A 15,213-nucleotide genomic window follows, 5' to 3' on the forward strand; every position below is an offset into this window, starting at 1 on the left:
AGGCGCTCGGACGCCTCAAGCCCGAGGTGGAGCGCCTTCACGTTCTTGTATCAGAGATTCAGAGGTGCCGCACGCCGGACTCTCCCATGGTCAGCGATCAATGCATGACCTTGCGGAGGTGCGCCTCCTCCGGGTCGGGGACAGAGCGTGCCCGTTGGCGGGAAGAGTCGGGCTCCGACACGGCCCCTGTCCGCCGCCGCTCGCGTTGGGCCGCTTCGCCTCCGAGCATGCACATCCGCACGGGAGCCGCGGGCATGAGCATCCACCGTTGTCTGGGCAGTACTGGCACCGGAGGGGAAGGGGAGACGCCAGCCATGCTCCGGATCTGGAGCAGCGCAGAGCTGGAAGGGCGGGCATGGCCCACATTCCGTCGTCAGGGCGTAGAGGAGTTGGCGACGGACATGACGAAGCTCGAGTTCCCGTCTGTGTCCAGGCGTGAGCGCGGGATGGCGAAGCGGAGCGTGAGCTCCTCCTCGTCCGGAGTGGAGCTACTAGATATTTCGTCCTCCTCTTTAACGAGACCTTTACAGTCCATGTGACCGGGCTCACTGCCGGAGCCCTGGCCATACATGGCCATGGCAGAGGGGAGAGGAAGGATTTGGGAGAAAGCGGGGGAGACGAGAGAAGCGGAGAAGACGAGTGGACCGAGAAAGTGAGGGTTTCATTAGGGTTTGTTTGACAGGGCGGGGTATTTGTGGGGCGTCGGTGGGACGGCGTGAGCCTCAGGGGTCCGATCCGACACGGCGCTCGCATCGGGGCGTCCCCATATCCGCTCCAGATATAGACCGGATACGGAGAGTGCTGGTCAGTCCGGTCGTTTGGGCCGGATATGCGGCGTCTAGTTGAATGACGGTTTTTCGTCCGAACACTGACTGGATAGCCCACCGGGCCACTCTCCCCCCCCACTTGTAGGCGCCGACACGGGGCCGCCCCTTCGAGTGGTGGCGCTGGTTGTCCGCGGGATCCAACGGCACGGCGGCGGTCTCGCTGGGCGGCGGGTGGCCTGCTGGTGGCGGCGCTCCGGCTCCCTTCGTTCCGTGCGCGGCGGGGCGGCTGCGTTGCTCCCGTCTCGGGAGGTGGCGCGCGGCCGGTCTCTTGCCGGATCCGGCCGGATCTGGCGTTGGGGGCCGACCGACGGCGCGTGGCTCCGGTGGTGCGTGCCCGGCGGCTCCGGTGCTTGGAGGTCGTCGGGCGACGCGGGTAGGGCAGCGGCCGGGCGTGGCCGCTGCTCCGGTCGTGCGCGGCAGCGTGGGGAGGTCTCGGTGGTGACCTCCCGGTGTCGTGGCGGCTTCACGGTGGCTCGACGGATCTATCCGCGGCAGCGGCCGGCTTCTCCGGCGTTGGCTCGTCTGCGGTCGGGCCGTCTCGACCTTCACCACATCTCCTTGTCGCCCGGGCGCTACTCCCATCAATGGGCTGGTCCTCTCCCGGCTGCGGTCCACCGCTCGTCTCGCGCCCGGTGCCGCAGGACCGAGCTCGTCTCGCGCACGGTGCAGCAGGACTGACCTTGTCCCCCCCCCCCCCCTCGATGCTGCAGGACCGAGCTCGTCTCGCGCTCGGGGCAGCAGGACGGGTCGGTGGATGCCAGTTCTGGCCGACCTATTGGGTCTCGACGCTGGGGGTGGGCCAGGGGCGCGAAAGGTGAGACCTTTCCGCTCGTCTCTTTCGTTGGGGTGCGGCGGGTCTTGGGTGAGGTGGTGTCGAGGTCTTGGATGCTGGGGCGGCGGCCCTGGTGGTGGTTGCGCGGTGCTCTTGGGCAGAGCCCGTGCCTTGGTGCTGCCCGGTCACCATGGTCGTGTGGGCGGCATGGTTGCCAGGGTGTGGCGTTCGGTGGCGGTGAAGGTTGGCCGAGGTGAAAACCTGCTCTATCTTCGGACGGACCGGCGGCGGCGAAGTTCGTTCCCTTCTTGAAGGCGTCGTCGCGGCTCTCATTGCCCGTCATGCGGCTCCGGGGGAAACTCTGATCCTTGGATCGGGCGGTGGCGGCGCTCCGGTGTCGTATCATTCCTGAAGGCGCCGCCTTGGAGCGCATGGTTCGTCATATGTAGTTTCACCTCTTCGAGGCCGTAGTGCTAGGGGTGGTGTTGCTGTGCTCAGCGCCTATGTATCCTGTCCTGGGTGTGTGCGTGTGTTGTGGTGGCGTGGCGTGTGTTTGTACTGGGTATTTGTGGTTTGGTGCTTTATACTCCCTCCGTCCGGAAATACTTGTCGGAGGAATGGATGTATCTAGACGTATTTTAGTTATAGATACATTCATTTTTATGCATTTCCCGACAAGTATTTCGGAACGGAGGGAGTATATAAAACGGGGCGAAAGCCTTTTTCGGGCATAGCCCACCCAAATGTTTGGCGGGTATGGGTCCGGTTGTAGATGCTCTCACGGGGCATGTACACCGTGCAATAAGTGTTGTACTACCACTGTCGTGCTTTGAGCTGGTGGGTGCTACGCTACGAAACAAACCGGAAGCGTGTGGCATCGGAGCCATGTTTGGAGCATGGCACGAAGCAGTAGCTTGTACCACCGCAGACCACCGTACCACACCACCACCGACGGCCCAACCGTCCAATGCGACCACTTTCGGGAAGCATTTACCAAAGAGGCAACAACGACTCAGGAAACACGCTTTGTACTCGCGAGACACGTGGCCAACCTAAATGCAGTACGGTGATTGCTTGCGGATCACAAAAAGGTCATGGAATCATCTCCGTGCGATCCGAAAGTAACACGCAAAAAGAGCATGGCCTCTCTCTTTCATTTTTAAACGGGCGCTGAAAGAGCATGGCCAGGGTCCGATTTTGACTCTTCTGACGAAGAGAACCGTCGTCGGTCATCGTCTCGGTTGGTTTTCTTTACATGAAACATCACGTCCGCTAACAAGACGGTTCAACAGAACGTGCAAACTACGACAGCGTAACATGGCAGGCTTCAACCACCACTGAGTCTGACGACGGTTTCAAGCACGGCTTGATGAGATCCTGGTGTCAGCAGATGAAAAGGAAAATGCATCCAGACTTCAGGGTTTATAACGATCAGCAGATGAAAAGGAAAATGCACACCATCAGCTTCTTGAAGGTAGCAACAAGAAGCTTCATTAGCATCGTCTGGTAGCGGTGCAAACGTAGGGAAGATGACTCAAGGAGTTCAGACTAAGGAAATTCACTCTCAGGTTACTGGATAAACCCGGGGAACGAGGAACATGAGTTCAGACAATCTTTCTGCCTACGTTCTTACTAGTTTCACCTGAATTGAATAATTTACCTAGGACTCGCAGAGCTGGTAGAAAAATGTACGTACTTGAGACCGCTTGAATTGATTTCCCTGTTGATGTTGGCAGCAATGAAGAGGTTTGAAACAGAACAGAACATAAAAGGCTCAAGAGAGATGACTGCACCATATGTTTCAGCACCCTTGAAATCGGCATGCTATACAAAATAATGACTTACAAAGACTCTAATCAAGCCACAGAGCTTGTCCAACTGACAGACAGTGCTTCTGCATGCCTCGTTCCTCGGGAAAAACAAATCAAACTAGAGATACAAAGAGTCAAGGACTTGGTAGTATCACAGTACACAAGTTTTGACCTGGAAAGCACGAAATGTAATCTTTCGATGCTGAAGTATAAGAAACCCCGAAATTTATTGGTGCAGACAACTTTTATTAGTGATTTCATGTTTTTTCGATTGCTGTAGGATTTCAAATGTCTTGACTGTTGGAATATGTATGCTCTCTCTGTTGTAACTGAACATATGTATGCATGCCATGACATAAGTCCCATCCTGAAAATAAAAACCTAGGCGGCCCTCAAACGCTTTGATAGCATTCCACATGGTATAGAGTCTTTCATCTCCATCACATCTAGCTCCATCTCGATCATCTTCCTTTCATGGTGTCCTCCTCTGGCTCGGCCCTCTGTCCTTCTATGGACCCCAACCCTAAGATTTACAAAAACTCACCCACACAAACTCATCCTATGGGGTGCTCAAGTGCTATCGCAGGTCAGAGTTGTAGGCATGTGTGGCGTGGGTATCTAGATCAACCAGTTCCCCAGTCACCCGACCATCACCACCAAAAATTCAGGGGGCAAAGACTAATTTCTCATGAAGGGAAGAACAACAGGTGCTCACCTACATGCTCAACAACCTCTCCAAAGAAGTGCTCATCCAAGTTGCCTCCCAGAAAAAATCCCATGAGTTGTGGGTGGCTGTGACGAGCATGTTTTCGTTCGTGTCTCGTTCTTGCGCCAACAACATCCACATAACACTTTCCAATGCGCAGAAGGGGTCCAGGTCCACTGCTTCCTACATCGGCCATGAGATCACTTGCTGATGAGCTTACCCCGGTCGGGAAGCCTATCTCCACCGACGAACTAATCTCCTTCATCCTCGCTGGGCTACACAAGGACTACCAGCTCATCATCTATGCGCTTGACATCCGCACCGAGCCTTTCACTGTCGATTATCTGTTTGGCATGGTGGCCAACTCCCGGCGGATCGACACCTTCCGTGCCAACGCGAGGGGGCAGGTAGCCTCCTTCGAAGATGGAGATGGTGTCAATGATGATGTTTTGTGCCAATGATGATGTCAAGGATGCCAATGATGATGTGTTTTGTGCCAATGATGATGATGTCAAGGATGCTTCCTCTCATGCTGAATGTTCTCGGTTCCCAAGGTCCGACTTTTACATCTGCATATTGACATGTTCTTTGAGTAGGGCTTCACCTGCTTCAACCTAGACTCAGTCTGTTTATCTTAGCTTGTTGGTACGTTGCTTGCGAGCAGTTTGCTCAACACCATGTTCTATTGCTTTTTCTTTTCTTTGTTTGTTGATCGTTATTGTAATCTTGGCTAGTTGATGGCTTTGCTAATTCAAAGTTGGACTGCAGCCACAACTTCCCTACACGTTGCCTCGGTCCCCCTCCCCTTCAATGCCCGGTGCCCTCGCCGGTGGCAAGAGGAGTGGCGACACGTCCGTCTCATTTCTTTTTCATAGGTTTTGTTTTCCTCGTGACATCGACGAGGTGGTGATGCCGTTGACATGCTGGAATAAGGTCTCTCCGGTCTCTTCCTACCCCGACGAAGTTCGATCGGCATCGACGAAGGGCAGATCTGCTGGTTCCCTTCACACATCTTGGTAGTTGTTGTGTATTGAAGGAGAACTATTTTTTTTGAGAAGATCAAGGAAAGCTCTTGGTTGGCTATTGGTGTGGCAACTTCGACGCGGTCTTTCACATTGTTAGGTGGCATAATCCTGTTTCTCCAACCGTCTGGACTGGTGTGATGGATTGCAACCCCGTATTGTGTGGGGTGATACTCCAACCGATGCTGCTTTAGGGATTTATAAATCTCGTCTCAAGGGGCAAGTGATTATGTTCAAAGACCGGCATAACGAGAGTGTTTGCAGGTGTCTTTTCTTTTACTATTGGTTTAGTGCAATTCCCAATTTGTGAAGAACGACGTACAATCGGAGGTAGAAGAAGCTAATATAATTTTGAGTAGTACAGTTTTAATTTTACTAGTTGTTGTGCCGTGTCCAGTTATCTGTCTATTATACTGACTTTTATTTCTCTTAGTATTAATAAGATCTAAAATGCTTTTTAATGTAATTTTATTTTTTCACCGGTTGTTCCTTGATGTTAATCTGATCTAAGATGTCCAAGGTGCCTTTTATCTTTACCTAATATTAAAGGACGGAGACTTTTATAATTCTCCATACACGTTTATTACCCTTTTTAGTCTTTCTACGTTTATTAGTTAACTATTCGTTCCATTTGTTGGGCCTTCTGCTGGCAGGCGCTGTATTCAGCCTTTATTAGGCCTTGACCCGTGCTGCCTCCTCCTCACAGGGGACGTCATGCGACGCATGTTGCGTCGACTAGTCGGGTGTTCGCACAGGGTTGACGGACGCCTGGGCCGGCCCACCAACCCGCTCTTTGTTTCGTTTCCTTTCGCGCGCGACAAAAAGCGAATACCAAGAATCGATCCCACCACCACACACTAAAACCGCTAGCCATTAGCCACTACACCACACACCATGAACTGAACATAAAAGTGCAGATATCTATAAGAACAGACATCAGCGTTGATATTTGGAAAACATTTTGAAACCATTTCGAAAATTGCGAGCAGTTTTCAAATGCCGCATTTTTCTGTTGGAAAAGTGAAGATGTTTTGTAATTCTGATTTGAAAATTAAACACGAACAAAATATTATTTTAAAAGTGAAATATTTTCGAAAATCAGGAACTTTTTTGAAATGGGAACATTTTTTGAAATTCCAAGACAAAATTTGAAAACACGAACATATTTTAAAAAATGTGAAAATAAGAACATTTTTTGAAATTGGTGAACAAAATTTTGAAATTGAACAATTTCGAAACTCCTGAAAAAATGAAAACATGCACATTTTTAAAATTTGTGAACAATTTTTGAAAACGGGAATATGTTTTCAACTGCCCGAACATTTTTCGAAAATTATTAACAAAAAATTGAAACTGAACAATTTCAAAACTCCTGAAGAAAATGAAAATGTGCACATTTTTTAAATTTGCGAAATATTTTTCAAATCGAGAACATGTTTTGAACCAGCCGAACATTTTTTGAAATTTGTGAATTTTTTTTTGAAACTGAACAATTTCGAAACTAAAAAAAATCAAACTATGCACATTTTTTGAATTTTGCAAACAATTTATTTAAAACGGGAACGTTTTTGAACTGCCTGAACATTTTTTGAAATTTGTGAACAAAAACTTGAAACTGAACAATTTCGAAACTCCTGAAAAAATGAAAACGTGCACATTTTTTGAAATTTGTGAACAATGTTTTTAAAATGGGAATATTTTTTTAAACTAGAACAATATTTAAAAATGGAACATTTTCTGAATTTATGACCAAACTTGAACTCATGAACAATTTTTAAAATTTGAATATTTTTCTTTTTGGAACATTTTTCAAAAATGTGAGAAAGTGAAGAAAAAAACTCGAAATAGGAAAGAGAAACAAAAAAAGAAACAGAAAAAAGGAAATGGAAAGAAAAAAGAAACAGAAAATTACAAAAAGAAAAAAAACAGAAATTAATAGGAAAATCGGTAAAAGAAAATAAACCGGTTCAGGGAACCTTCTGGAAGGTTCCCAAAACCAGACGATATAGTAGAGGAACTGCTTACGCATAATGGGCCGGCCCATCACGTCGCTCGGTCGCTTCACCTGTGCGAAGCACCGACAGTTTGACTCATCGCGCGTCAAATAGGGAATTCCTCCTCACAGGGCAGCTCTCTCTCCAAATTTCAAATTTTCAATAAGTACCAATATAGTCCCGCCTTGCTGAGTTACGTCTATTCTCCCCAGTTTATTTGTACAAAATTTATCACGAGGATCAAGCCGCACTAGAAGAGAAGAAGGAAAGGGAACATCGTGAAGGAGGAATTAAACTTTCCCTACCGGAGGAGGTACACAGGAGAAGCACACATGAGAAGATGGTGGCCGGACAGGACAGAGGAGAAGGGCGCAAGGGAAGGGCCGGTCGCGGCCTCGGACGAGGCACACATGAGAAGTGATTCTGGCCGGACAGAGGAGAAGGGGCGCAAGGGAACCGCCAGTCGCGGCGGGGAAGAAGCGGCTGGCCCCGCGAGATCGCACGAGGTGGGGTGCCCTGGCTGTGGGTGGCGCTGGTCCTTGGAGGAGGCATGCGAAGCGATGGTGGCCGGACAGAGGGAGAAGGGGCGCAAGGGAATGGCCAGTTGCGACGGGGAAGAAGCGGCTCGTCCTGCGAGATCGGGTGAGGTGGGTGCCCTGGCGGCAGCGGGTGCGCACATGGGTGTATCGCGTGGTATTTTTTTTTAGCAAAAGAGGGTTTCCCCTCCGATTTCCATTAGAGAATCCAAGCCGAAGCCAAATCCAGGTCTAGTAGTCTAATACATGCCAACACAAATAGAAAACGCAAATAAAAGGAGAGAGCCTAGCCAGCAAGCAAACTCTCCCTACACAAACTAAAGACCAGACCAACTCCGAGGACATCGCTAAAGTCTATTACAATCCATCCAAAAGAAGGCGAGCCGAAGACACAAGAAACAGATGACAAGATCTGAAGATTTCTTCTCCCTCGAGCTTCACATGTAGCCTTGGAACTCCGAAGTGCCAGCCCTGCGAAGCTTTGTAGATTTCACTTGCCACCTGTTCGATGAGCCTTGCCCCCAACATCAGCGTTCTTTCCCCTGGGTCCTTTTTCTGCAAAATAGAGCAGCCAGCAATCCAGTTACACATTCTTTTAACGATCCCAATCAGGTCGTTTATATTTTTCCTGCCAAATACAATATCATTCCTGCTATTCCAAATTTCCCAAAGGAGGGCAGATGTACCAATCAAGACCATTTTCTTGTCATTTTTGCTGAAATTGTTTAACCAGTTTCCAAAGCAGTTGTCCATGTTTTCTGGAATTTTTTTAAGGTCAAAAGCACACCCTACCAGACTCCAAGTAAGTCTAGCAACACAGCAGGGAAAGAATAGGTGATCAATATTGTCTTCCTTTCCATAGAACACATAGTGTTTGTCTCCTTTCCACCCTCTTTTCAACAGGTTATCTCTGGTAAGAATGCTCCTCTTGTTCAAGAGCCAAAGAAAAAAAATTTAATTTTCGCAGGCACTTTAACTTTCCACAGGAATTTTTGTGGAAAGCCAACATCAATTTTAACTACATGCAGATATAAAGATTTAACAGTAAATTCCCTATTAGCAGTCAGTATCCATATGGGTTTGTCCCTCCCTCCATGCAATATTATTTCCTCACATCTCCTTTTTAGGCTATCCCAGAGATTTTCATATCCTCCACAAATTGTTCTTCTAAAAGACATAGCCCCCAACCTTTATTTATCACTTCTCTGATAGTAATTTCCCTGTCATTGCTAATGGAATTGTGACGCCCCCGATTTGACCATACACTAATCATGCACGCAAATGTGTACGATCAAGATCAGGGACTCACGGGAAGATATCACAACACAACTCTACAACATAAATAAGTCATACAAGCATCATAATACAAGCCAGGGGCCTCGAGGGCTCGAATACAATTGCTCGATCATAGACGAGTCAGCGAAAGCAACAATGTCTGAGTACAGACATAAGTTAAACAAGTTTGCCTTAAGAAGGCTAGCACAAAAGTAGCAACGATCGAAAAGACAAGGCCTCCTGCCTGGGACCTCCTAACTACTCCTCGAAGCCGAACTCCAAGTAGAATCATCCTCGGGACCTCTAGCTCCTGGACTCCAGCATCTGGTTGCGACAATCAGGTATGGGAAGGGGAAAGGAGGGAGAAAAGCAACCGTGAGTACTCATCCGAAGTACTCGCAAGCAAGGAGCTACACTACATATGCATGGGTATATGTGTAAAGGGGCATATCAGTGGACTGAACTGCAGAATGCCAGAATAAAGGGGGATAGCTAGTCCTGTCGAAGACTACGCTTCTGGCAGCCTCCATCTTGCAGCATGTAGAAGAGAGTAGATTGAAGTCCTCCAAGTAGCATCGCATAGCATAATCCTACCCGGCGATCCCCTCCCCGTCACCCTGTTAGAGAGCGACCACCGGGTTATATCTAGCACTTGGAAGGGTGTGTTTTATTAAGTATCCAGTTCTAGTTGTCATAAGGTCAAGGTACAACTCCGGGTCGTCCTTTTACCGAGGGACACGGCTATTCGAATAGATAAACTTCCCTGCAGGGGTGCACCACATAACCCAACACGCTCGATCCCATTTGGCCGGACACACTTTTCTGGGTCATGCCCGGCCTCGTAAGATCAACACGTCGCAGCCCCACCTAGGCTCAACAGAGAGGTCAGCACGCCGGTCTAACCCTATGCGCGCAGGGATCTGGGCCCATCGCCCTATGCACACCTGCACGTTGCGTACGCGGCCGGAAGCAGACCTAGCCCCCTTAATACAAGCGCGAGCTTACGGTCCAATGCGGCGCGCGCCACTCAGTCGCTGACGTCAAAAGAGCTTCGGCTGATACCACGACGTCGGGATACCCATAACTACTCCCGCGTAGATGGTTAGTGCGTATAGACCAAATGGCCAGACTCAGATCAAATACCAAGATCTCGTTAAGCGTGTTAAGTATCTGCGAACGCCGACCAGGGCCAGGCCCACCTCTCTCCTAGGTGGTCTCAACCTGCCCTGTCGCTCCGCCATAAAGTAACAGTCGGGGGCCGTCAGGAACCCAGGCCCACCTCTATCGGGATGGAGCCACCTGTCCTTTCAGCCCCCTCATCAGAATCACTTGCGGGTACTCAACGAGCCGACCCGACTTTAGTCACCACATGTGTCATGTATATAATGTATATAGTATATACCCGTGATCACCTCCCGAAGTGATCACGGCCCAGTAGTATAGCATGGCAGACGGACAAGAGTGTAGGGCCACTGATGGAACACTAGCATCCTATACTAAGCAGTAGGATAGCAGGTAAGGGTAACAATTGTAGTAACAAAGAGAGGCTATGCATCAGGATAGGATTAACGGAAAGCAGTAACATGCTACACTACTCTAATGCAAGCAGTATAGAGAAGAATAGGAGATATCTGGTGATCAAGGGGGGGGGGGGGCTTGCCTGGTTGCTCAGACAAGAGAGAGGGGTCGTCGGTGACGTAGTCGACCACAGGGGCATCAGCATCGTCACGGGGTCTACCGAAGAGAAGAGGGGGGAAGAAACAGTAAATACATAGCAAGCAAGTACATAACAGGACAACAGGCAGAGCTAGACGTGTTCTAACGCGGTATGAGGTGATGCCGGTGAAGGGGGGAGACATCCGGGAAAGTATCCCCGGTGTTTCGCGTTTTCGGACAGATGAACCGGAGGTGAAATGTTACAGGTTTGCTATGCTACGGATGTGTGGCGGACGAACGGGCTGCGTATCCGGATTCGTCTCGTCGTTCTGAGCAACTTTCATGTAGAAAGTATTTTCATCCGAGTTACAGATTATTTTATATTAATTTTTAAACATTTAAATAATTTTTAGGATTTATTTAATTAATTTAATCAACATTATCCAGAATAGTAAAAGATGACGTCAGCATGACATCATGCTGACATCAGCAGTCAACTGTGCAGTTGACTGGGTCAACTACGTGTGGGTCCCGCATGTCATACACTAGACTAACTAATCATGATTAATTAGTTTAATTAGATGTTTAGTTTAATTAATATAAATTAATGAATTAAGTTAATTAATTATTTTTATTTTCATTTATTATTATATTTTTTTAATTCTTTTTTTTGGTGCAGGGGGATGGACCCCAGCGGTCATTGACCCAGCCCAGCCACCCGTGCGCTGGGTTAACGGGCGCTGGAGCGTGCACGCGCTAGCCCGAACGGTGCGAGCCCGTTATGGTGCAGTTGCGGGCGACGGTCGCCGGAGCGCGGCAGGGCCCCGGGCGGCGGTGGGCTCGGCGCGACTAGAGTGCGGCCGGGTGAGCGGGCACATGACCCAGGCGCGGCATGAGGGAGGAGATCGCGGCCCCGAGGCGGAAACGAGCGTGGGGCGCGTGACGGCGCCCGCGCTGGCGCGGCCAGGGAGCGTCGAGGGGCTCCAGGGGTGCGCGCGTGCGCGGTCTGGCGGTGAGCGCATGCTCGGTGCGAGAGTAGCCGTGGGCTGTTCCGGCGATGGCAAGGAGAGGGGGAAGAGAAGCAGAGGCCAGGGGCCTCACCGCGGGGCCGTAGGGACAGGGCAGCGGTGCTCGGGGAGGACGACGGGGACGGTTCGACGCCGGGGAGGAGTCCGGCGAGGAGGCGTGGTCGAGGCGGAGGACGAAGACGGGCGGCGGGGTCCAGCAGCGTCGAGGTGGGGCGTCGGGGTGGCGCCGGGGACGAGCGCCGGCGCCAGGGGTGAGGGGCGGCACCGGGCGGCGTCAGGGTCGGCGAGGCGGCGCTGGGCGTTGGCGATGACGACGGGAACGGGGGCGGCGCGTCCAGATCGGGGGGAGGGGGGCGCCGGCAGGGCGCAAGGCGAGGCGCGGGGCGACGTCGGGGCGAGGCGGGGAGGCGAGGTCGTCGGGGCGGCGTCGGGGACGCGCGCCGGCGTCAGGGGCGCGGGGCGGCGCGGGATCGGGTCCCTCCCGCCGATCCAGAACAGGCGAGTGGGGAGGAGAGGAACGAGGGGAGTGGGGGGATCGATCCCGATCCAGGGAAACGGGGGAGGGAGTGGAGCGCGTGGGGGGATAGGGTTTCGGGGTAGTGGGGTTAGGTAGGTAGGGGGTGGGCCGGCCCATTCGGGCGGCTGAGGCCAGCTGGGCCACTTGGTCCAGCGTGGGGGGGGGTGTCTTTTCCTTCTTTTTTTGATTGTCTTCTGTTTTTTTGTTTGTGTTTTCTTTTATTTATTTACCTTTACTGTTTTATTTTATGTCTTTAATAGTTATAGTTTTATAATAAGTTAAAGCCCACACCTAAATCGGAGTTGTAAAAAGTTTTTAGTGACTAAATAAACTAGTTTAATATTTGTTTATATTTAATAACACTTATATAATTGTTTTGCTACTGTTCTATTCATCTCATAGTATTTAAACATTTTATAAAGGTGTGGTTTCTCCACCATAATTATCTGTGCAATATTTGGTTCACTCCGAACATTTTTGTTTCAATGTTTGAAAACTTTTGTTGTTTGCCATATTTTGAATTGATTTTTGAATCGGTTTTTAACTAACGAAGGATTAGAAACAGTAACGGAGGTGACGTGGCATCATTAGCAGAGTTTAACTGTAGCTTGATTATTCGGGCGTCACAATTCTCCTCCACTACAAGAAATCTCGTCCCGAGATTTAAGAGGGGAGTAAGGGGGAAGGTTTGGTAACGAATCTAGCGGGTCTTCTCATCCTGGCTTGCTCTTCTCGAAGAGGCTGGTCCAATACATTGATGTCTTCATTCTGCTGTTTCAGGTCATCATGATAAAGTTGTCGTCCTTTCTTCGGGAACTCCATCGTACTTACGACAGAGTAAGGGGGTATTCTGGAAGAACGGACTTCTGCAGGGTTTACTATCTGGTCAATATCATCGGGGAAGGTGGCGGAAAGTATCTCTCGAACTAAACCTTAAGATAAGCCGAGAGCAAGTAAGAAAGTACCATGAGAAGTTTCAAACAGGTAGGCAATCGTTCGAAGCCTGAAACAAAGTGTGAAAGGGGTTCAAAGCAATCGGAATAAGTATTATGTCTGATGCCAGTATAGATCAGTAGGACGATGGTCCGTGAATTACATACGAGGCCACGCGCGATGACTAAATTTGGGAACAGGGGGTGCACAGGAGAGTCAGGTTTCGATCCTGTGGAACTGTGGGTTATGGGCCCACTATGTGGGTTAAAAGTAGGAAGGGCGGTGACATCTTGCACGATCATGATAGCAAGGCATGTCAGAGGGTAGCCTGTCAGTTATATGTCAGCAACATCGTCGGTACCAAGGGCGAGGGACGAAGAGAACCATTTTCCTGCTCGTTGAAACGAGGCGGACCATTAGGCAAAGTTCTCGTCCATCGGTGGTTACCGAAATGTCACCAACAATAATAACAGGGTCTTACTGACAGAGTTGTACACCGAGGTGTTTACATAAGCAGGAGAATATTACTGCTTAGATCATATAGATCACCAGAAAGGTTAAACCAAATAATGGAAAGGAAAATATGATTATTAGATTTAAACAGAAGAATGGAAAGGAAAATGTGTTTAAACACATATTTCAAGGGTATATCCTTCCCAAGGACAAGCAGAGCATGATATCCATGACGTGATATAATGTAGAAAACTCTTTAGGTACGGGAGAAAAATTTCATGACATTACCCATACAACGGTGTGTGGATAATTGAGCAGGAAACAATTAGCTTTGGGCTTCAACTGTTCCTGTTTAAAATCAGAGTACCATAGACATGCTTCGAGATAGCATTGACATGGTCAACAAGTGAAGATCAGACTTTGGAAACAAAAAGGATCCATCAGGAACAACTTATAGAGTAAGTCTTACAATTTCCTCATGGAAGAATAGCTAACCTTGCTAAAAAGTAAAACTTATAACAATAGGTCCTCCCGCCAGGTGTGTTAGGCATGACATCACCTTACCGGGTCATAAATAGGCCAATGTTATAACTGTTGGAAATATGTTCCAACCATCATATCTGACCGAGATTCAGATCTGATTGATGTCAGGATAACTCAGACTCAGGATGCCTGAGAAGAAAGGTGCAACACAAATTGTCGAGGTGACATTGTATGATTCTCGGGAATTAAACCATGGAAGCGAGTTCCGGAACAAGAGTTCATCATTAAATCAAGGAGAGGATGAGGGGGTGGCTGATGGACTCAGCGACAATTCATCGAGATTTTCAAAAGATGGATTTCCACAACTATGTGAACAAGGAGATAACATTAGCTAGATCGAATGACTTAATGATGTATGCTCGAGGAAAACATACACAGTTAAACATTGGTTGAAATGTGCACCCGAAATATGGGCTAGGTAGCACAATCAATGTTCGAATGATGATTCATTAAGCGATAGACGTGGAATGAAACTATAGGCCAATAACTTCAAAACATTAGGGTTACTAGAAGTTTAGAATTTACACATCACAGACCATTGGTCGGTATTCCTTTTAGAAACAACACGGGGACCAAGAAAGAATGGTGATGGGGAGAAGTATCACGGTACCAAGATGTCATACGAGGTGGTGAAATTCTTACGACATACTTGACATAAAAGATGGTAATACTCCAAGGTAAAGAAGAACAATTGCTGGATAGCAAGGAACTCAAGGTATAACATCAAACACGAACAAGCTTGTGTTGGTGGGAAGGCAATAAAGTGGTCGATGATAACACAGATCATCGAGGGCAAGGATGGTATTTCTCATCATGAACTCAATCGATATCCTGGAAGAGCGCATAAGGTTGATGATGATCACGACACATTTGTCGAGAGATTTCATGAAGATGTAAAATCAGCGACGACATCAAGTCAAAGGAATGATGAAGCAGACGGTTATTGGAACCATGGGTAGGACACACGCTTGAAATCAAGCTTGTTGTTCAAGGTGAAATGGTATGAGAGGAAGATCGGCGTAAGCTTAGCTCATCATCGAAAGTTGTGCTCCGGGGTTAAGGACCAGGTAGCACAGTTAAAATTTAGCACGCTAATGATATAGCCGATCAGGTTAGGAATGACTTAATGATTATTAAACT

Source organism: Aegilops tauschii, chromosome 2 (assembly GCF_002575655.3).
Source record: "Aegilops tauschii subsp. strangulata cultivar AL8/78 chromosome 2, Aet v6.0, whole genome shotgun sequence".
Classification (NCBI taxonomy): Eukaryota; Viridiplantae; Streptophyta; class Magnoliopsida; order Poales; family Poaceae; genus Aegilops; species Aegilops tauschii.